Source organism: Nycticebus coucang, chromosome 3 (assembly GCF_027406575.1).
Source record: "Nycticebus coucang isolate mNycCou1 chromosome 3, mNycCou1.pri, whole genome shotgun sequence".
Classification (NCBI taxonomy): Eukaryota; Metazoa; Chordata; class Mammalia; order Primates; family Lorisidae; genus Nycticebus; species Nycticebus coucang.
Genome location: NC_069782.1, coordinates 10968034 through 10989257, shown reverse-complemented (window position 1 = coordinate 10989257; position 21224 = coordinate 10968034). Strand labels below are relative to the sequence as shown.

Below are 21224 nucleotides of genomic sequence, written 5' to 3'. Positions count from 1 at the left end.
AGTTGCTGGAGCCCACACATGCAAACACACACACTGGCACACACACGCACAGACACACACACACAGCCCAGCAGTGGCCCGAGCCCTGCCAGAGCTGCAGTCTCTGCGATTTATGCTGCTTCCCTGGGCTGCCTCCCTGCTTGCCCTACACCAACGTCACCACAGAGGAGGGGGCAAAGCCTTAGCAAAGGTCCCCACCCACCGATTCTGGTCCTCCTCCAAACCCCCACTGCCACCCTGTGGGGAAGGGTCGCAAAGCCGCACCCTGGCTCCCCCCAGCCCCCCCGGACAAAGCAGACCTCCAGCACCGGTCCCCCTCCCTTACCCGCTGGAGGATAAATTCCTTCACCTGGCAGCACCCCATGAAAGACAGGGGCTGGGGACCCCTGATTCTCAAAGATGGGAGCAGACTGATGTGGTGTGGCACTGCCTGGCACACCGTCCACCATCGAGCTTCTGCACCACCCCCCAGAAACGCTCACCTCCGGACCGTCCTCCGTGTCCTCCCACCGCCTCCGCCCACCACCCCCGCCACCATCCCCGCGCAGGGTGGCCCCCTGGGGGTCTCACGAGGATCCCCAGATCCCGGAGGCACTGGAGGTGGCTCTCTCGTCTCATCTTCCCCCTTCTGTGGCCCCCTCCAAGCCCCACCCCCGTTAGCAGAGGGGGTGCCCTCCGGCTCCAGCCCCGACTCTCATCGGCCAGCCGCGGACGCAGGATCCTGAGGAATTCACTCACCTCCTGCCCCAGCCGCGATCCCGGCCAAGCGCCGCCTCCCGGCAGCAGCCGCTGCGGGGCCTGCGGGTGAGTGCGAGTGTGAGTGTGAGTGTGTGAGTGTGAGTGTGAGAGAGCGGTGCAAGTGCGCGGCGCCCGCGGGCTTGGCGCGCCGAGCCGGGGCTCTGTGCGTGGCGTGTGTCTGCGGGGCGGCCCGCGCGTGTGTCTGTGTGTGTCTGTGAGCGAGCGTGTGCGCGCAGACACCGCCGCCCCCACCGCCCGCCGCCGCGCCTCTGCCCGGGAGGGGCCGCAGCGCTGCGTGCGTCAGGCCGGGGCCGGCTGGCGGTCCGCCGGTCTGTCCGTCCGCCTCTCCGGGCCCGGCGCCGGCTGCCTCCGCAGGCCCTTCCGCAGCAAGACCTCTCCCGCCCCTCTGCTGGCCGCTGTCGTCCGCGGACACGCACGCTCACAGACACACACCCGCGAGGCGGGGGCTGCGCCTGGCTCCGCCGCGGCAGCTGCAGCGTCCAGGGAGGGCGGCGGCACCAGGACCCGCCGAGCCCCGGGCACCGGCCGGGCACGCACCCTTGTCCCTGCCCCAGCCCTGCTCATCCAGAAGGGTCCGGGTCCGTGTCCGGTCCCCGCCGCCGGCGTATTCAACAGCTGGAGGGAAACTTGCGGCGGGGCGGGCAGCCCGAGGTGCGGAGCGCCCCCCAGCGTCCGCCGGCCCACCCGGGGACGCCCCCAGCCCTGGGCTCCGCCTCCGCGGGTGGACCCATCCCCACACCCCCGCCGCCGGAGCCGGTGAAGTGTAACTGCTCTGTTCCCATATTTCAGGTCAGACAACTGAGACTCAGTGACTCCCCAAGGTTACACAGCGAGTTTGCAGAGAGTATTAAATTCCATGTCTCCCGACTTTTGCGCCAGGGTTCTCGGCTGCTGCTTATTACCTTTCCTCACCCCTTGAGAGTAAGCCCAGGGAATTACTGGGCTCTGTTGCAACCCCGAGATGCTTCATAAGGCCTTGGTGCCCCCAGCTTCTCCCACCCCGCCGCCTCCTCTCCCTCTCCCTTACCCTCAGCCCCAACCCCCTCATCCCCCCACCAAAGCCCTCACACACGTGCACCACCTGCAAAGGGGTGGACGCTGGGAGATGGAGGTGGGAGTTGCAAGAAGCCTTGCGCTTGGGCACACAAGCACCTCCTCCTGGGCCCCTGTGAGCTGCAAGCCCAGGCTCCGAAGCTGCAGGCCGGCCCTGTGCTTCTCGATCACTTTTATGGGGCTGCACGCACCAGTGCCTGTCCTCAGGTGGTGCACGGCAGTAAAGCCAGGCCGCGGGAACCGCCCGCAGTGGCATCTCAGCCAGGACTGGAATGAGGAAGACTCTCCAGAAGAAGCCGTTGCCTGAGCTGAATCCTGACTGATGAGTAGGAGTTGGCCAGCTGAAGAAGGTGGAGAAGGGTGTCCCAGGCTGCGGGAACAGCATCTGCAAAGGCACAGAGGCGTGAAACAGCCTTGTGTGTATGCTGGAAACTCCATAGAGTTGGGTATTACTAGAGAAGAAAGAATATCTGTTCAGAAATTCCTCCCTACTGTCCACTGAGACCGGGGAAGTGTCCCAGGATGGAGCTGGGAGGGCAGGCAAGCGCTGGGACGCAGACCACCCGCTGTCTCGGGGTAGGGAGACAGACTGCTGGGTGTTCCCCACCTCTGCCTTGCACCTCAGGCTGCCAGGCACACTCCTACCCACCCTCCATGGTCCCTCGCTGCAGACTCAAACAAGCGATTATACTGTCTCTGCCCTGTAAACTGAGCCCTCCTAAACGGCAGGAGCCGTATCAAATACATTGTGGGTTCCCCACATAAGATTGGGCACGAACTGGGCCCCAGTTCCGCGTAGGTGCTGGAAGATCTCAGACGCCGACATAACGGCCCCTGCGCCCTCTGGCGGATCCGACCCGCAACTGCAGAGTGCTTCCCGCTCTACCCGCCTGGCTGTGGCTCCCGGGGCGCGCGCTTTCTGAGGGGCACTGGCAAAGTCCACCTTATCAGCTCTAGCCCAACAAACCAGAGCAAAGATCCCAAGGAATATCAGGCAGACAGTAACAAAACGGCCTCTTCCGGCTCCGTTTGCGAGACTTTCTCGATTATCTGCCAGAGTGCAAGTCACAATCCTCTCTGAGCCTCAGTTTCCTCCTTTGTGAAATGAGGGTAACAAAAGCAGCCCCCCACACACCCCCAATGAAATGCTGGAGACCTCAGACGTGGGCACCTTCTTCTCCCTTGGTGCCTTTGGGTCTGGCTGAATTAGCTCAGAGGTGGTTTTGAGCTCTAACACGTTCTAAATAATTCTCCCTTCTGAGACTTTGCCCTTAGTAAGCAGATGAAAATCAGTAAGAATTTCAGACTCTTAATTCAGTGAATGCCACCATATAGAAAATGGAGTTAGCCTGAGCTGAGGCTCAAGGTGGACCCTGCCATCTAGACACTCTACTGGGCTTTCTCTGGGCCAATAAAACTTTCTGCTGTGGTGGAACTGATACCCGTCCGCGCTGTCTTATACACTAGCCACCAACCACAGGCAGCTAGAGGTTGGAATTGTGGCTAGTGCAACCGAGGAACTGAATTTTTAATTTTTATTTTTATTACTTTAAATATGTGGCCATATGTGGTTTGTGGCTGCTATCTAGAATAGTAGGGGCCAAGACATACAGCAACCTCCTTATTAAAATAGAACCTAGGAGACTTAATGCATGCCCACATAGACACACACAGAGGACCCTAAGCATTCTGCAGGCAGTGGGGGAAGCTGTGGAGACTGCTTGGAATCCACACTGCAATGTGTCCATCCCCACAATCACTGTCCCAGGCCAGACCTTACCATCCCCTATCACCTGGATACCTCCAACAACCTCCCACGTCACGCATCTGTTTAACCCTACCCCCACCCCTGCAATAGCTCCCAGAGCCCATGCAGGAAGGCAAATATGTTGCATTTCTATTGATAAATGATTGGCAACAGCCGCCTGAATGCTCGCTCCTTGCAGAAAGTGTCTGATCAATTGGTGATGTCTGCCTTAGGAATAGATTCAGAGACAAATGGTAAGCCCGCTCTGCTAGAGAATAAAACCCAAACTCCTTCACTTGTCCAAATAAGGCCCTTTGCAGCCAGGACCTTACTTACTCCTTCAGCACTGCTGGTATCCCCCTCACATGCTCTGGGACACCAGAACATGCTGAGAATCTCTTATTCCATGATCTTCACTTCTTTGTGCTTTTGATCGTGCTTTTCCCTCGGCCCGGGAAACCTTTCCTCTTCTTGGAACACTTCTCCACCTGTCTACTTCCAGACTAGGGACTACTCAAAGACCACCTCCTCAGTGAAGCCTCCCCTAGGCTGAGCTGGCAGAGCTACTTCCTCCTCCACTGGCTCCCAGAACACTCACTGGAGGCTTTAATGATAGCACACATCACAATGTGTTATTCATTCTCCCCTGACTTACTTTTTACTTGATCACCTCAATCAAGCAGCTACTATGTATCGGGGCTCACTCAGGCCTGGGAACTGTGCAGGGCCTATTCATATATTTTTCTCATTAATAAGCCACAAAAGTAGACATTGGGGGGGCTTTGTTCTGGGCACCCAACCTCTATCGCCTTTCCCACCAGCATCCCAATTTCTTTTCTCCCCATTTCCACGTACAGCCTTGCTGGCATGTGGATAAACATGCCTCTCCCTGCCCCCAGTGGGGCAAAGTAGAGTGAGGTGTAGATAGGAAAAACAGCCAGAGCAGACCATCCCAGAAACTTCAGTGCTAGATGACATGGGTGGACATCTCCCCTGCCCAGACCCCCATCTTCTCTGACATCTCCCACTGATTCATAGGAGCTGCCCTTGGCAGCCTACCATTAAATGTCCTTTATTCCCTAGTTGACCAGATGTGGTCCACATCCAAATAACCCCACTGCTGGGGCCACATCACTACAATATTTTTTTCTGGAAGATCTTCCCTTCTGCAGTGCTTAGAGAACAGAGGAGGGAAAGTGAAAGGAACACAGAAAACCTAGAAGCTTCATGAATTGTTCGAGGTAAATAACAAGATATATCCTCCTTACTTAGGTGAATTTTTGTTCTATTGGTCTACACGGCATTTCAAGTTGATGCTAAGAAAATTAGGTTAAGTGATTCCAAGAAACACACACGCTAGAGCACGTGTGGGGTGTCACATTCCTGTTTTGGATCCAGACCTATAATCAACTTTTCTGTTGTGCCTCCAGTACTGGAAATGAGGGTGACAACTCACTGGAGAGAGGAACCAGGGATGAGACACGGAGCCTAGAAGGAGAAACTGAGCCTCTGCCCTTGCCCCCCGTGGAAGCACCCAAAATGGAGTAGGAAGAAATGGAGGCTGAGCTGCCTTCCCAGAAAGGTAGGCCTCCTTATCTAGGGCTGTGTAGTTTTTCTGGGCACTGTGAACAGGTGAGGGCAAGCAAGGTCAAAGACAGGGGTTAGAGGACAAATGATTATTGGGCCTCATAAGGATGAGAGGATTTGAAGCCAGGGGCTGGCAGAGAGTAGGTAGGAGGTGGAAGATGGCACAGGCAGGAGGAAGGAGAGGAGAGGGAGTCCCCCTGCCCCAAGAGGCTGGGTTGTGAAGAGATCATGAGGAACACAGACATCCTAAAAGGGGTCTTTACATGATTTTGCTATGGGGTGTGCAGTGTAAGCCCCTCCCCCAGTCAGTCTCCCCACCACCTTCCCTCCCCTGCTGCCTTCAGGAAAGTCTGCATGTTTATCTTATGAGTCATCTTTTGCTGTGTAATGAATTACCTTAAAACTGGTAGCTTAAGTCAGCAAAAAAATGTTTATTATTTCACAGTTTCTGTTGTCAGGAAGTTGGGAGGGGGTGATTCAGGCATGGGATGTCTCATCATATTGCAGGGGAGTCGTCTGGCTAGGGCAGCACCCACCCGAAGGCTGGACTGGGGCTGGTGGACTGCCTCAGAGACCGTTCGTTCACACAGCTGGAGGGTCGGAGCTGGCTGTGGGTGGGAGGGCTCAGTTTCTTGTCACATGGACTTTGCCAGAGGACTGCTTGAGTGTGCTCACAGCATGGCAGCTGCCTCCCCTAGAGGGATAGTAAGGAGGAAGCCACAATGTCTCCTATGACCTATCATCAGAAGTCACACATTGTTGTGTATGCTGGTTTGCCCTGTTCATGGTAGGAGGGGACTACACCGGATATGGATTCCAGAAGGAAGCCACCATCAGGAGCCATCATGGAGGCCAGGGGGGTTTGAGATCAATCAGCTATATTTGGGGAAATTGAGGGAGTTCTGTGCTCTACATCCAGACTAACAAAGGCAAAAACAGAACCAAGGTGTGGATCCCAGAGCAGACTGGCCTGATTCTGTAGGATTCTATGATTCTGAGAGTCTATAGTCTTCATAGCCCATGAACCAAGACTATTGGGGTAGAAAGAATGTCATGAAGTTTCTGATAAGGCTAGAATAGAGTGAAGGGTGTGGGGCAGCCTGGGATGTGGCCCAGTGAGATAGTGCCTATGAGGGCCAGAGGCCAGGGCCACTCTCTGAGAGGCATTTTGAGGTGTCCAGGTAAATGCCCTTTGATCCAGAGATCCAGTTATGGGAGGGGTCCCAGGGAAGCCCTCAGGACTATAAATGGCACCATGCTTGCCCGGCTTGGGACTGCCATTACTGGGTGGTGAGATTTGTACCTGCCACCAGGCTTGGTAAAGCAGCCCTGGAACATCCCCTAGGATAGGGGGAAGACACGAGAGTGACAGGGGATGCCCCTTTGGGCACACTCAGTGCCTTCACGAAAATGTGAACAGTTCCCAAACCAATGCAGCCTGTCTGATCCAGGTCTTTGTCCTGGGTGCCCAGCCCCTTCCCAGGCACAAAGGGGATTCTTGGGGATCCCTGATGAGCTGCCCTCCACAATGGTGCAAGTGTCAGACTGAGGGTGTCCCCATCATCCCCCCCCAAGGCTTGCTCCAACAGAGGTGGTATCTACCAGGCATTTTCAGCCCCACAGCAGACCACCTCCCTCCAGTCCTCTGAGCCAGGAGTCTCCTCTGAGATACCCCCTAGGGAGAGCTAGAGGGCAGGGGGGTGCTCAAGCCTTCTGTATCTGCCTGACTCATGTTGCCCACTAGGCAGAGGCTGCTGTTGTGTGGGGGCCATTGGGGTCTGGGCTCTGGAATCCTGCCATCCTGAGATTCTACTAGAGCCTCAGGCCTTTGGCCCTGCAGACACAGCAGGGGGTGGGGTGAGTCTGAGCTGGCTCAGCGGCCAAGAGGCCAGCCCAGCAGCCTGCATTATTAAACCATCTATCTGGCCCTGCCCAGAGGGATGCTGGGAGTGGGGGGCACACTCGATGCTACTGCCTGGGTCTGGAACTGGGGCAGCCGGAGGCCCCTGGGAGCTAGAGGTCACCAGCCTCATGGCCAGGCTTGTCACCACTGACCTGCTGCCAGCTCTGAGGCGCTGGATGCTGCAGGGACTGGAAAGGCACTGACAGGCCGTTTTCTTCATGTTCTTTCTCTGCTCAAAAACTTCTAGACTCTGACTTCACGGGGTAAAGTGCCAGCTCCTTGCACAGGCATCTGGCATTTTCTGCAACCTGACCACACTGTGCCTAGAATCATAAGGTTTACCATTGCTTTCTGGCTCAATGCCAAGTGCTCCAAATGAACTCAAGTCTCAGTAAATAAAGAAAATAGCCCTACAAGGTGCTCATCATTGGACTCCCTCGCCCTGAGAAGGCTCAGAGACACTAAGCAGTTCCACCAGGATCACACAGTGAGGAAGAGGCAGCGATTGACCCAGGTTTTCCTGCTACTGGAGCCGGGCTATGAACTCGGGATTCTTGGGATCTTTCCACCTGGCCGTCCCTTTCTCAGCTGCTCTGCTGCGTGCCCTTCCCCAGAAGCATCCCTTTCCCAAGCTCTCTCAGGCTAGAAGCTGGGCGAGGGAGGATCTGTGTTCTCCAGGCTCCCTGGAGAAGGGAGGGTTTGTGTGGTTGTCACCAAGTTACTCAGGCCCAAAACCCAGATGCCACCTGGATGTCATCTGAATGCCACCTGGGCTCTGGCAGATCTAATCCATCACCAACTCCTATCAGCTCCGCCTCCCAAATGCACCCTAAATCTATCCTCTCCCTCCTGCCACAAAGGCAAGGGCGGGTGTGTTCCTGTTCACCTCTGCTTGCTGAGGACCTGGTGTGCAGTTGGCACTCCAGAAACATTTATCCAGTAAGATGATCAAGTGCATGGCTGAGTGCAAAGAAAAGAAGGGAGAGAGGGAGGGAGGGTGACCAGTGTGAGGGAGGAAATGGGTGGGTGAAAAGATAGGCAACTGAACTCTGCTCTGCCCTGGGGTGGGGCAGGCATGGGGCAGTCCTGGAGGGGGCCGGGAGAGGAGCCCAGGATCTGGAGGCGGGTCTCTGAAAACTCCACCTCTCCATTTACAGGTGGGGACCTGGGACCCAGGAAGACGACACGGAACTCTGCCTGGCCACTCCTCAGGCGAGGGAAGGACCTTCTCAACCCAGATCCAGATGCTCCTTCACCTCTCCCTGGGTCAGGTGGCTGCATGTCCACCCCCAGATTGCCCTGGTGGCATCTCTCCCTTCCCAGCCACAGCGCCTTCCTGGGGCAAAAAAAAAAGCAACTTCCCACCTTTTCACTCAAATCCTCTAGTTGCTCTGCCTGTGGTTTCTCTGAAATTTCCCCATTTCCGCGCATCTCCTGCTTCTTGCCCACCCTCACACTTAGGGGACTGTGGGACTTCAGCCCCCACAGCCCATCTCATCCCACTCTCAGGACAATCGCAAGACAGCCCTAATGACTCAACGCCAACCTACACCTCAAGTTTGCCGGGTCTGGCCAGGCCAGGTCAGACCAGGAGAGGGCCTGTCTGCAGGGCATGGGGCAAGGACACCAGGCATTCAAAAGCAACAGCAGCTGTGCAGGGGCCTTTTTAAAAAATAACTGTTTTATTTTGATATAATTGTAGATTTATAGAAAAAAATCAGAGTTTCCATATACTCCTGATGCTACTATCTTACACAACCACAGTACATTTGTCAAAATTAGGAAATTAGCTCTGGCGCATTCCTACAAGCTAAACTCCAGATTTCATTCAGATTCACTTGAGTTCCCACGAATGTCCTTTTTCTGTTCCAGGTTCCCACTCAGGAGACCTCATTGCATTTAGCCGTCATATCTCCTTAGTCTCCTCTGGCCTGTGGCAGTTTATCATGGCCCATTCTTGTTTTTCATGATCGTGACTGTTTTGTCTGTTTTTTCAGATTAATGCGAGGGTACACTTAGGTTCCAATTTTGCATCTGTTAGGTAGAGTCCCACTTGTAGTTGTGTTCTGCACCCAAGCTGTGTGCCATATACCCTTACAGTGTGCCCTTAGGTGGGAGCACCCCCACCCCTCTCCCTTCTCCCCCACTCCCCCTCTTTTCTCCCTCTACTCCCTTCCCCCTCATTCCCCTTCCCCATAACTTGAATTGAATTGCGTTTTTCTCTTATGTGAGTATGTATTGGATTGTCTACTGGCTTCATATTAGTATCGAGGACATTGGATACTTGCTTTTCCATTCTTGTGATACTTTACTAAGAAGAATATGTTTCAACACCATCCAGGTTAATAAAAAACATGTAAAGTCTCCATCTTTTTTTATGGTGGAAATAGATAAGCAAACTGTGCTATATCTATACTATGGACCGTGACAGTTTTGAAGGGTACTGGTCAGGTGTTTTGTAGACCGTCCTCTAATTTGGGTTTGTCTGATGTTTTCTTATCATTAGCTGAGGTCATGGGTGGGGGAGACCAGCACCGAGGTGTAGATCATTGTCATATCTTATCAGGGTACATGACAGCCATATGACTGATCACTGGTGACATTTACCTGGTCACTTGACATTAAACCTGGTCACTTGCCCTATCTATTAAGTGGCTCTTCTGCCACTTAATAGATAGGGAAACTGAGGCTTGGAGAGGTTAAGCTACTTGCCCTAGAGTGAGTGAAGGGGCAGAATGTGATCCAACAGATAGATTGGATGTCTTCTCATTTTATGGCTCTGATATTTTTCACCAGGAAATTTCTGAGCTCCCATGACCTAAAATGCTAAAAGTCAAGGGGTCAGAGCTTCCCCTGGGTGGTCTCAAAACCCTGGGGATCCCTCGGCAGCTTAGAGATTTCAGATGAAAGAAGAAAGGCAATTCTTTCGCTGACATTTTGCAAATTTGAATTGTGAAATTGGCTGTGATTTTGGCAGAAATTGCTCAGTTCTTAAAGGTGGGTGTGTGCCACGAAGTCCATCCATCCAAAAAGGAGTCAAAAGGGGCAGAACTTCCCTCAAGAGGCTGCCTACCCTGGCTGGCACATTTTACATTTTGTGCTTTACTACTTGTTTGTTGACTTTGCTGTTTGTGCCCTTAACTATTGTCTAGAAGAAGCAGACTAGAATCCACCTGCCTGTACTCACCTCATCTCTACCATGAGCATATGTGCAAGTTGCTGAATCTCCCTGGGCCGCGTTTCTTTTTTTTACATTAAATTTAATTTTTATTTTGTTGAGACAGAGTCTCACTCTGTTGTCCAGGCTGGAGTGCCATAGAGGCATAGCTCACAGCAACCTCAAACTCTTGGGCTTGAGCAATCCTCTTGCTTCAGCCTCCCAAGTACCTGAAACTATAGACACCCACCCCAACACCTGGCTAGTTTTTTTCTATTTTTAGTAGAGATGGAGTCTTGTTCTTGCTCAGGCTGATCTCAAACACCAGAGCTCAAGCTCTCCATCCACCTTGGCCTCCTAGAGTGCAGGATTACAGTCATGAGCCACTTTGCCTGGCCATTTATTTTTTGAGATCGTCTAACTCTGTCGCCCTAGGTAGAGTGCCATGGCATCATAGCTCACTGCAACCTCAGATTCCTGGGCTCAAGTGATTCTCTTGCCTCAGCCTCCTGAGTAGCTGGAACTACAGGCACCTGCCATGATGCCAAACTAATTATTCTATTTTTATTAGAGATAGGGTCTCACTCTTGCTCAGAATGCTGTCTTGAACTCCTAAGCTCAGAGGATTCTCCCGCCCTGGCCTCCCGGAGTGCTAGGATTGCAAGTGTGAGCCACCACTCGCTGCCTTGGGCCTCAATTTCTTTATCTGAGAAATGGAGATTAAATGAATTCTCTGTCTTCTGATTACTATTGCTAATTAAAACTTCTAGTGGTACCAAAAAAATTTTAAAAGCCTAGCCTTTTTATTTTGGTCACAGTTTTGTGGGCCAGGTGGAAAGGCTCAGCTGGGCTGTTCTTGCTTGGGGTTTCCAAACAGTTGCAGTCAGATGTCTGGTGGGACTGCCATCATCTGATGGCCTAGCTGGACCACCCTGGACACTCACACAGCTAGAACTTGGTGCCTGCCATTGGTTGGCAGCTCCGCTAGACCTGGCAACTAAAGTGGCTATCTCCATCCTGGCAGAATCAGACACGGTGGGTGGCTTTCCCCAAGCATCCCAAGAGAACCAGGAAGAGACTAAGTGGTTTTGGAAATCATAAAACATGCCTTCCACTGTTTTCTTTTTTCTTTTCTTTTCTTTTCTTTTATTTTATTTTATTTTATTTTATTTTTTATTGTTAAATCATAGCTGTGTACATTAGTGCAATCAAGGGGTACAATGTGCTGGTTTCATATACAATCTGAAATATTCTCATCAAACTGTTCAATGTAGCCTTCATGGCATTTCTTAGTTATTGTATGTAGTCATTTGTATTCTGCCTTTAGTAAGTTTCGCCTGTACCCTTTCTAAGATGCACCGTAGGTGTGGCCCCACCCATTACCCTCCTTCCACCCAACCTCCCCCCTCCCTTCCCCTTCCTTGGCCCTTTCCTCATAGTCTTGTGCTATAGTTGGGTTATAGCCTTCATGTGAAAGCTATAATTTAGCTTCATAGTAGGGCTGAGTACATTAGATACTTTTTCTTCCATTCCTGAGATACTTTGCTAAGAAGAATATGTTCCACCTCCATCCATGTAAACATGAAAGAGGCAAAGTCTCCATCTTTCTTTAAGGCTGCATAGTATTCCATGGTATACATGTACCACAATTTGCTAGTCCATTCATGGGTCAATGGGCACTTGGGCTTCTTCCATGACTTAGCGATTATGAATTGGGCTGCAATAAACATTGTGGTACGGATGTCTTTGTTATAGTGTGATTTTTGGTCTTCTGGGTATAAACCTAGTAAAGGTATTTATTATAGGATCGAATGGTAGGTCTATTTTTAGGTCTCTAAGTATTCTCCAAACATCCTTCCAGAAGGAACGTATTAGTGTGCATTCACACCAGCAGTGTAGAAGTGTGCCCTTTTCTCCACATCCACGCCAAGATCTCTGGTTTTGGGATTTTGTTATGTGGGCTACTCTTACTGGGGTTAGGTGATATCTCAGAGTAGTTTTGATTTGCATTTCTCTGATGATTAAGGATGATGAGCTTTTTTTCATGTGTTTGTAGATCGTGTGTCTGTCTTCTTTAGAGAAGTTTCTCTTCAAGTCCCTTGCCCACCCTGAGATGGGATCACGTGTTCTTTTCTTGCTAATACGTTTGAGTTCTCTGTAGATTCTGGTTATTAGACCTTTATCAGAGGTATAACCTGCAAACATTTTATCCCATTCTGAGGGCTGTCTTCCACTGTTTTCTATTGGTTATAAGCGAGTCACTAGTCCAGGCCAGATTTAAGGGGAAGAAACACAGACTCCACTTCTCCCCAGGAGGCGTGTCAAAAATCAGGGGCATGTTTTAAAACCAGCACAATATCTATAAAGCACTTAGAATAGTGTTGGCACATAGTAAGCCCTCACTACGTTTGCTGTTAATGTGATAGCCCCAAGTAACAAAAATGGATTGATAATGTAAAATGGTTTGTTGAAACATCAAAGTCGGGATGAAAATATTAACAAAACTTTTATAATTCAGAATATAGCACGATCATAAATAGTGTATAGGATTTCACATGCCTGTGGAATGTGCTGGCTCAGAAGAAAAGTAAAAATAGAAAGTGCAACCCTAAATACCTGAAAGAGGAGTCACATCCTACCTGTGACCAGTGTGAGGTCTCTTATATCAGGCGTCCAGTGGTGGCTGGAAGCCTTTGAAACTTTTTCATCTACTCCCCCACAAAACAAGGCATCGCTCTGGGGAACCACTGGAATGTTTCTAGAATAAGCACAAAATAAAGCTTTTCAGTACAAAATTGATGACTTCCATCACTAAAGGCAGAGAAGAGACCAAAAGTACTGAAGTGTTATTCGAAGTGACCTCCTGCGTAGAAAAGCCATTCTATTGCCAGGACACTTCTGAAGTCAGCCATACAGTAAACAAGTCAGAGTGAACAAATTTAAATATTGGTAAAATTATTTTCTATTTTATCACTTAATACTACTAGCAGAGGGGGGACATGAAATTAACAGCCAGCAGTATGGAAGGTGGGTAGTTACCATACGTACATGCCAGTAGGTATTTCGCTTACAGATACACAAAGCCATGGGTGAGCAGGGCATATCAGACCTAGGCACGTGTGCAGGACGAGGTGGCAAGCATGCCCCTCTTCATTCTCTTGTTGGAGACCTAGCTGCTTTTGATTAAGCGGCATGTCCTGTTCCAAGCTGATCTTGAGAACCTTGTCCCCAGTTCCCAGCCTCCCTTGCAGCTAGGGTAGCCATGTGACCCTGGCCAGACCAATGAGATCTAAGCAGAAAGCAGAAGGTGGGTTTCTAAAGAACCTTTTCTTTCCTTTTCTTTTCCTTTCTTTCTACTTTCTTTCTATTTCTGCAGGAATGCTGACATAGCACCACAGCCAACTGTGGCAGCCATCTTGTCCTGCTGAGGCCTCTTGTCAGGCAAGGAAAACAGCAGACACTCACCTCCTCCGTCCCCAAAGATCTCTCCCAGCCACCTTCATCTGAGCCATCCGTGACCTTGTTTCCTGTTTCGCTGAGGGAGCAGTGCAATAAAAAGGGGCTCCACAGGTGCCCACATTCCCCATTCCAGCTAAGTCTCCATCCTTGCCACTCGCCAAGTCCCGACTGCCCTCGACCCCATTCTCTCTCAGTTCCTCAGGGATGTTCCTCCACCATTTTCCCTTCTGTCCTTCATTCCCTTTTTCCCTCTCTCTGCCATTCCCATCACTACACACATGCTGTTATTTCTCCATCTTAAAAGACCTGACTTGACTGCACGTCCTCGTTTCTCTCCTTTCAGTAATAGAAAGAAAATATGCCCAAAGAGCTGGGTTTTTTCACCCCACTTCCTATGCCTGAGGCCTTCCAATCAGGGGTTGTCCTTCCTCACCTCCTGACCTGTCAAGCTCTCCAGTGACCCCCCCGTGGCCAGACCTTCACTCTGCCTTTGACTCAGCTGACCACTGCTCTCCTTCTGGCTTCCAGACACCAGGCTCTCCACCCGTCTTGAATGTAAACTTTGGGAGAAACAGGACATTTGTGGTCTTATCTCTTGCTCTATCTTCACCACCTGCAACAGTACTTGGCAACAGTGGGGTCTCAACCCTGTTCTTTGAATTAATGAAGAGACTTCTAGTTGTCCCCTCAATGTCCATGCTCCCCTTCTTCTACAGTCATAGTTTACCAAAGCCTATAGCTGCCTATATAAAGACTACATTTCCCAGCTTACCATGCAGGTAGGTGTGGCCACTGGACTGGATTCTAGCCAACGAAGTAAGGGCAGAAATGAGTTGTGCACCTTCCTGTTCATGCCCTCAAAAGAACAGGTGCATACCTCTCCTTTGTTTTTCTGCCCTTTCTTTCCATCAGCTGAAATGCAGATGCAATGGCAGGAGCTGGAGCAGCCATCTTAAAGCAGATGGTGGAGCCACCTGTGGGGTAAGGAAGGCAGATAATAAAATAAAAGCAGCACCTATCAGCATGGGTCACATTACACTCAGATGGTTACATGACAGAGATGTAATCATCTATCTTATTTAAATCACAGTTATTAGGGCCTTTGTCATAGCAGAGAGACTCTCAGGAATGCACTTTTATGCATTAAAGCAATTACAATTGGATTTCCCATCCTTTTTTTTTTTTTTCAGATTAATGTAAGGGTACAAATGTTTAGGTTATATTGTTTTCATTTCTAAGGTAAAGTTCAAGTTGTAGTTGAGCCCTTCCCCTAGGGAGTGTACTGAACACCTTCACATTGTACACAAAGGTGAGATCCCGCCAATCACCCTCCCTCCTACTCCCCCACTAGACTGTACTTATTTTTTTCTTTCACGTGGGCCTGTAGTTGTTTATATATTGGTTTCACATTAGTATTGAATACATTGGATACTTGCTTTTCCATTCTCTTGACACTTTACTAAGAGGAATGTGTTTCAGCTCCATCCAGGTAAACACAAAGATGTAAATTCTCCATCTTTTCTTATGGCTGAATCGTACTCCTTGGTATACACATACCACAGTTTGTTAATCCATTCGTCTGTTGATGACCACTTGGGTTGCTTTCACGTCTTGGAATTGTGAATTGAGCTGCAATAAACATTCTAGTGCAAGGATTTCCCATCTTTTGCAACCCGATCCATACATGCATTGGGGAAGTGAATTTATTCGTGTCTTGGGCACCAGTCAACACTGATGCTGCGGGGGAGGACATTGGGTGCGGGGTAAGCTGATGACTACTTTGTAAGCCACTATGTAGACTGAAAAAGGACACTGGGAACTGAACCAACAGCACGCCTGCCATGCGGGCTGCCAGGAAGGGCACTGCTACGCGGGTACAGGCGCTTGCCCCGAGTGCCAGCACTCCGTGCTTATTCACAGTCAGCAGCTGCGGGCAACAATGTGCCTCCGGATCTTCATTCAGCGCCGAGAGAAACTGAGAAAATGACAATGAAACCAAGGCCACCGCGTGGACGTCTTTTTAGCCAGCTGTCAGAAGAGATGGGCAGAACAAAACTCTGTTTTTCCAACTCGAACAATTCTCACTGTTAAATGAAGGTACACATGAAGTTTTCCGGAATGAGGAACAGGGTGCTAAGTGTGTCCCTATGACACTATCATGCCATCAAATACCATTTCCCTGGATCTTAGGAAACGTGACTTGGCAATACAGTCAGGACCTTCAATACTCTGATTCTGCCACCTTAGAGTGAAAATACAATTTTTATCTCTGATAAAAGGATTCCAGGAGTTGGGCGGCGCCTGTGGCTCAGTGGGTAGGGTGCCAACTCCATATACCGAGAGTGGCAGGTTCGAGCCCAGCCCTGACCAAACTGTAACAACAACAACAAAAAATACCAAGGGCAATAAAGTGAGACTCTGTCTCTACAAAAAACAGAAAAAAAAAGAGGGCGGCGCCTGTGGCTCAGCAGGTAGGGCGCCGGCCCCATATGCTGAGGGTGGCGGGTTCAAACCCAGCCCCGGCCAAACTGCAACAACAAAAAAAATAGCCGGGCGTTGTGGAGGGCGCCTGTAGTCCCAGCTACTTGGGAGGCTGAGTCTAGAGAATTGCCTAAGCCCAAGGATTTGGAGGTTGCTGTGAGCTGTGTGACGCCACGGCACTCTACCGAGGGCGATAAGGTGAGACTCTGTCTCTACAAAAAAAAAAAAAAGATACCAGGAGTTTGCAAAACCAAACTGGGGGGTAAACTTCTTAATCCCTGAGAGCCTGACTCGGTCTCAGTACTTGATGTTTTTTCTCCAGTGTTTGGCGGAGAAATTGATGACACAGCCATGAGCATATTAAAAACCACATCCCAGGGCTGCTGCCAAACAAGGAATCCTCTCCAGTGTGAAATGCAACCGAAGCGGTGTCCCAGCCACTGGTCGCGACGATATCCCAGCTCTCTCCTGTGCCGTGCATGGTGTCTCCTCTTCTGACCGGCAAGGGATGAGGCTTTCGTGAGAAATCGCTTCTTCGTCACCTCTAGGGCTGTGTCCAATCCCCGAAGCCCAGAACAGCCCAGTGCCTCCACCATCTCTGATCACCTGCAGCCTCATGATGGGCTGTTCAACTTGGGGAGAAAGAAGAAAAAGAAAGTAGCTGCCTGCATAGGAAACTCAACCTGCTGGTCAAACTAGCTGGTCGTTAAGCCAGATGGGACTGACCATTCGTCCATTCAGCAAATAATGATTGAGGATCCACCATGTGCTGAGAATACTGGGCCTGGAGGCAAAATGGTGAGCACACAAAGAAAAAGACAGAAGGGGTCGGGCCTGGTGGCTCAAGCCTGTACCCCTAGCACTCTGAGAGGCCAAGGCAGGTGGATCACTTCAGCTCAGGAGTTGGAAGGCAGCCTGAGCAAGAGCCAGACCTCGTCTCTACTAAAAATAGAAAAACTAGCTGGGCACAGTGGCATGCACCTGTAGTCCCAGCTATTCAGGAGGCTGGGTCAAGAAGATTGCTCAAGCCCAAGAGTTTGAGGTTGCTGTGAGCTATGATGCCACAGCATTCTACCCAGGGTGACAGAGTGAAACTCTGTCTCAAAAGAAAAAAAACAAAAGGATTGCAAACAGAACCATCCCTCTCAGTCATACTCAGCCTTTTTTGAAAAATTGCAGTAAAATACACACAATATAAAATTTACCACTTACGTCATTTTTAATTGTACAGTTGAGTGGCATTAAGTACATTCATGTTGTTGTGCAACCGTTGCCACCATCCATTGCCAGAACTTTGTCATCATTCTCAATAAAAACTCTGTACTCATTAAACACTAACTCCCCAGTTCCCCTCCCCGTAGCCCTTGGTAACCTCTCTTCTACTCTCTGACTCAATGAATTTGACTATTCATACCTCACATTGGTGGAATCGTGCGATGTTTGTCCTTTGAGGTCTAATTTGTCCACCCAGGTTGTGGCATGCATCAGTTTCATTCCACTGCGTGAACAGACCACCCTTGGTTTCTCCAGTCCACTGATGGACCCTTGAGTTGTTTCCACCTTTCGGCCATTGTGAATGATGTTGCTGTGACCGTGGCTGTTCCAGTCTGAGTCTCATTCCCATCAGGTGCATACCATGCTGCATCTCATGGTAATCCCATGACTAACATTTTAAGGAACTGCTGAACAGTTTTTCCACAGCGGCGGTGCCACCTTACGTTCTATTATTAATTGTAAACCTTATATTGTATCTAGATTTTTAAATTATGACCAATCTTTTCTTAACTTACCTAAGATTGGTAGTTTACATGGGTGCCCTCTGCCATCGTATAATCCAAAATGTCACGCGTTAAACCGCGCTGCTCCGGGGTTTTCAATTCTAAGGTTCTCTGATCAATGACTGAGATTCTAAGGTCCTTTTGTGCAAGACGAAGCTTCGTGGTGCTTCATGGTGAGGTCCTGAGGGCAGGGTCTGTACATGCACTTCCAGGCCACAGTGGTGGGCGTGGGGTCAGTCGGCTGTCTTCCCCAAACTGCTCTGGAAGGAGGCTGCTGCTGGGTGGGGAGGGACAGGAACTCCCTCCACCCCCACTGCAAGGAGTGGGGCTGGAAAACTTTGGGAATGGAGAGGAAGAAGCAGAGGTGAGAACAGAGGGAGGAGGAGAGATGCCAAGAGTCTCAGACACCCCTACCCTCACCCCAGGTGGCTGGGACAGGTGCAATCTTTAGGAAGGGCTGCGAGAAGAGAAAATCGTTCATTCATTCATTCAACAAACGTCTATGAACACCAGCCCCAGCTGGTGATAGAAAAAGACCCAGCCCTCCCGTGTGCCCACTCCCGTGTATCTCTACTTTCAGTGAGCCTGCCATGCCTGACAAAGGTCTCCCTGAAAGACCCACTGCCACACAGTAATAGCCACCACTCACGAGCCTTCACTCTAAGCACTGTATGTGGATTACCACTGAATCCTCCCAACCACCATTACCATACAGGTGAGGTGGCTACAGCTCAGAGAGGCTGAGTAGCTTCCCCAGGGTCACACAGCTGGGAAGTGGAGGAACCCACCCTCATCACCCCAAACTGCCTCTCTTGATGCAAGAGACTTTTCTGAGGTCACCAAAGGTGAGACCTGTAAGGGAGGTGACATCACACACTCCACAGCTTCCCCAGTTTTACAAAGTCCTCTCAGAGGCTGTGCTGCCACCAGATTTCTCCCCATCATGTCTCTGGGTCCTCCTTCCTGCAGCTCCTACTGCAGTGACAAATGTCTTCTTCTGTAGAGCAGTGGCTGGCACGCCCAGCCACCATGGCAGCCTCTGCAGAAAGCCTGGCCCTCCAGATAGCAGTCCCCACCTTCTCGGGAGCAGTCAGGGCTGCTGAGAGCAAACATTTTTCCCCTTTGTCACATAGAGTAATAGACTCTTGAAAAATCACATTCTCAGAGGATCACAGCTGAATCTTATAATCTGAAACTCTCCATCAAAGAACCTTCGAACCACCGACTAATAGAATTTCAGCGTCAGTGACTGAGAATCCCAGCACGATACTATCTCTCCATCATGGGCTAGGCGGTGGCCGATGCACAGAGCAGGGCAGGCCCGGAGACTGAGGGATCAGGGAGGCGAGGAAGCCTTGGGGTCCAGAGGACAGGGTGGGGTGATGGAGGGAGGCTCAGCCTGTTGTCATGCTAAAGGAAGCAGTTGGCGGGTGAGGCCTGGCTCTGTTACTGATGGTTTTTAATTATGTAAATCAGCCCAGGGCCTGCGCCTGGCACAGGCTTGGCATCCATCAGCTGGCAGCAGAATTAATCAATAAATAACCAGCTGGATGGGGCCTGGGCATGAGCACCAGCCACACCCCCTCTGCCGCTCCAGGAGGGTCCTCCCAAGCTGGCACGGGTGGAGGGATCACAGCGCAGTTGTGCACACACATACACACGCATGCATGCATACGCAGTGGCAGCTCTGGACTCATCACGTATGAACTGAGGGACACACCTGCACACACAAAAGGGAGTAGTGCACACAGCACCCAGACAGCACTCAGACAGACCCTCAGCTGCAGCAGCCCCCCATTGTGCACCCAGGCACACATCCCCGTGCAGAGCCCAGCACACGTGCAGGAAGCTGGCAGCAGGAGGCAGGGCCTCATTCCAGCCTCACTTCACAGCCACACCGTCTACCTGCCCTGAGAGGCTGGCTGGTCTTGGCGGAGGCCCTCATTGTACAGATGGCGAAACTGAGACCCAGAGAAGGGATTTGATGAAGGTTGTGTCCAGGGGTCCTGCCTCCCCACCCACCAGCACTCCAAGGTGCAAGGACAGGCAAGCTCCAGAGGACCGGGGAAGAAAAAGAAGGGGAAGGGTGGGGGCGGCCTCAAAGGCAAGGCCACCCCCTCGAGAGGAGGATCCTGGACAGAGAACAGGGCAGGGTGGGTGGCCCAGTGGGGACACAGGTGGGAGAAAGGGTCAGGCAGTAAAGAGCTGGGCGCCACCACCCTCCCTACTCCCAGGGAGCCGTGATAGATTGCTTCCTCCTGGCCACCGGCATGCTCACTCCTGCGCCCAGCCATGCCCCATAAATCAGTCCCCTCATCTCGGCCTTGGCTGTTCCTTGATCACTTTCCAGCACGGGGAGTGGCAGGGCTGGCAGAGAGAAGCATAAAATTAATGGGAAGATTTTCTCTTCCCCTCTTTTCCCTCTCTCTGCCTCCAGCTTTCTGCCAGCCTCTTCCCCACTCTGGTCGGGGATCATTAAATACCGAATGAGGAAATGAACCAAGACACTAGTGAGACACGGGTCCCTGTGTCCCACGTCCCTCAGCCTCAGCTGAAGGATTTCCCAGGAGTCCCTGGGGGCAGGAAAGGGAAGTGGGAAGGTGTCCTGCCTGGTCAGAGCAGATCTCACAGGGCCCTGCAGGGAGGCCCGGAAAGGGCCTTTTGAGCACCTGCCCACCTGCCCAGGGCATCAACCTTTTGGAGCCACCCACCCCTTGGACCAGCTGATGAAAGGTTTGGGCTTTACAAGGCCAGGGCAGCACTGGGAATTAGAAGCCCATAGAGCAGCCAGAGCAGGTCAGCCTCCGCAGCCCAAGTTCAGGCTCTGCCATGTAGAAGCTGTTTACCCCTGAGCAAGCTGCTTTGCCTCCCTGTGCCTTGGTTTCCTCATGTGCAAAATGAAATAAATAAAAGGCCCTGCATGTCAGCTGAGCACCTGTGCCTGAAGCGGCTAAGGCGCCAGCCACATACACCTGAGCTGGCGGGTTCGAATCCAGTCCAGCCCCGCCAAAACAACAATGATGGCTACAACCAAAAAAAAAAAAAAAAAAAAGCCAGGATTGTGGCAGGTGCCTGTAGTCCCAGCTACTTGGGAGGCAGAGGCAAGAGAATCGCTTGAGCCTAGGAGTTGGAGGTTGCTGTGAGCTGTGATGCTACAGCACTCTACCCAGGGCGACAGCTTGAGGCTCTGTCTCAAAAAAAAAAACAAAAGGCCCTCCATGTAAGTGTATGGATACATATTCTTTAGAAGAGCCACTGGTGATTGATTATAGAGCTAATGGTCTGAAAAGTGTCAGTCGT

The 21224-nt window shown here is 51.1% G+C and overlaps 1 protein-coding gene and 1 long non-coding RNA gene across 5 annotated transcripts in view; one reads left to right on the top strand and one right to left on the bottom strand.

The window, feature by feature from the left end:
• The window catches only part of ELFN2 (extracellular leucine rich repeat and fibronectin type III domain containing 2), a 52330-nt gene extending 51022 nt beyond the window's left edge, over positions 1-1308 (bottom strand). For 2 of the 4 annotated variants that reach the window (XM_053584049.1, XM_053584054.1), the window contains exon 1: positions 739-1296. The gene's annotated coding sequence lies outside the window, so the exon portion shown is untranslated. Of the gene's footprint in view, positions 1-325; positions 447-738 lie in introns of those variants that run through there. The other 2 variants (XR_008378801.1, XM_053584052.1) reach the window with 2 other exon arrangements.
• On the top strand, positions 614-8551 carry LOC128581367 (uncharacterized). Its single transcript, XR_008378802.1, has 3 exons — positions 614-804; positions 4990-5141; positions 8207-8551. It is a non-coding gene; the product is annotated as an uncharacterized LOC128581367 (long non-coding RNA).
• The last annotated feature ends 12673 nt before the right edge of the window (positions 8552-21224 follow it).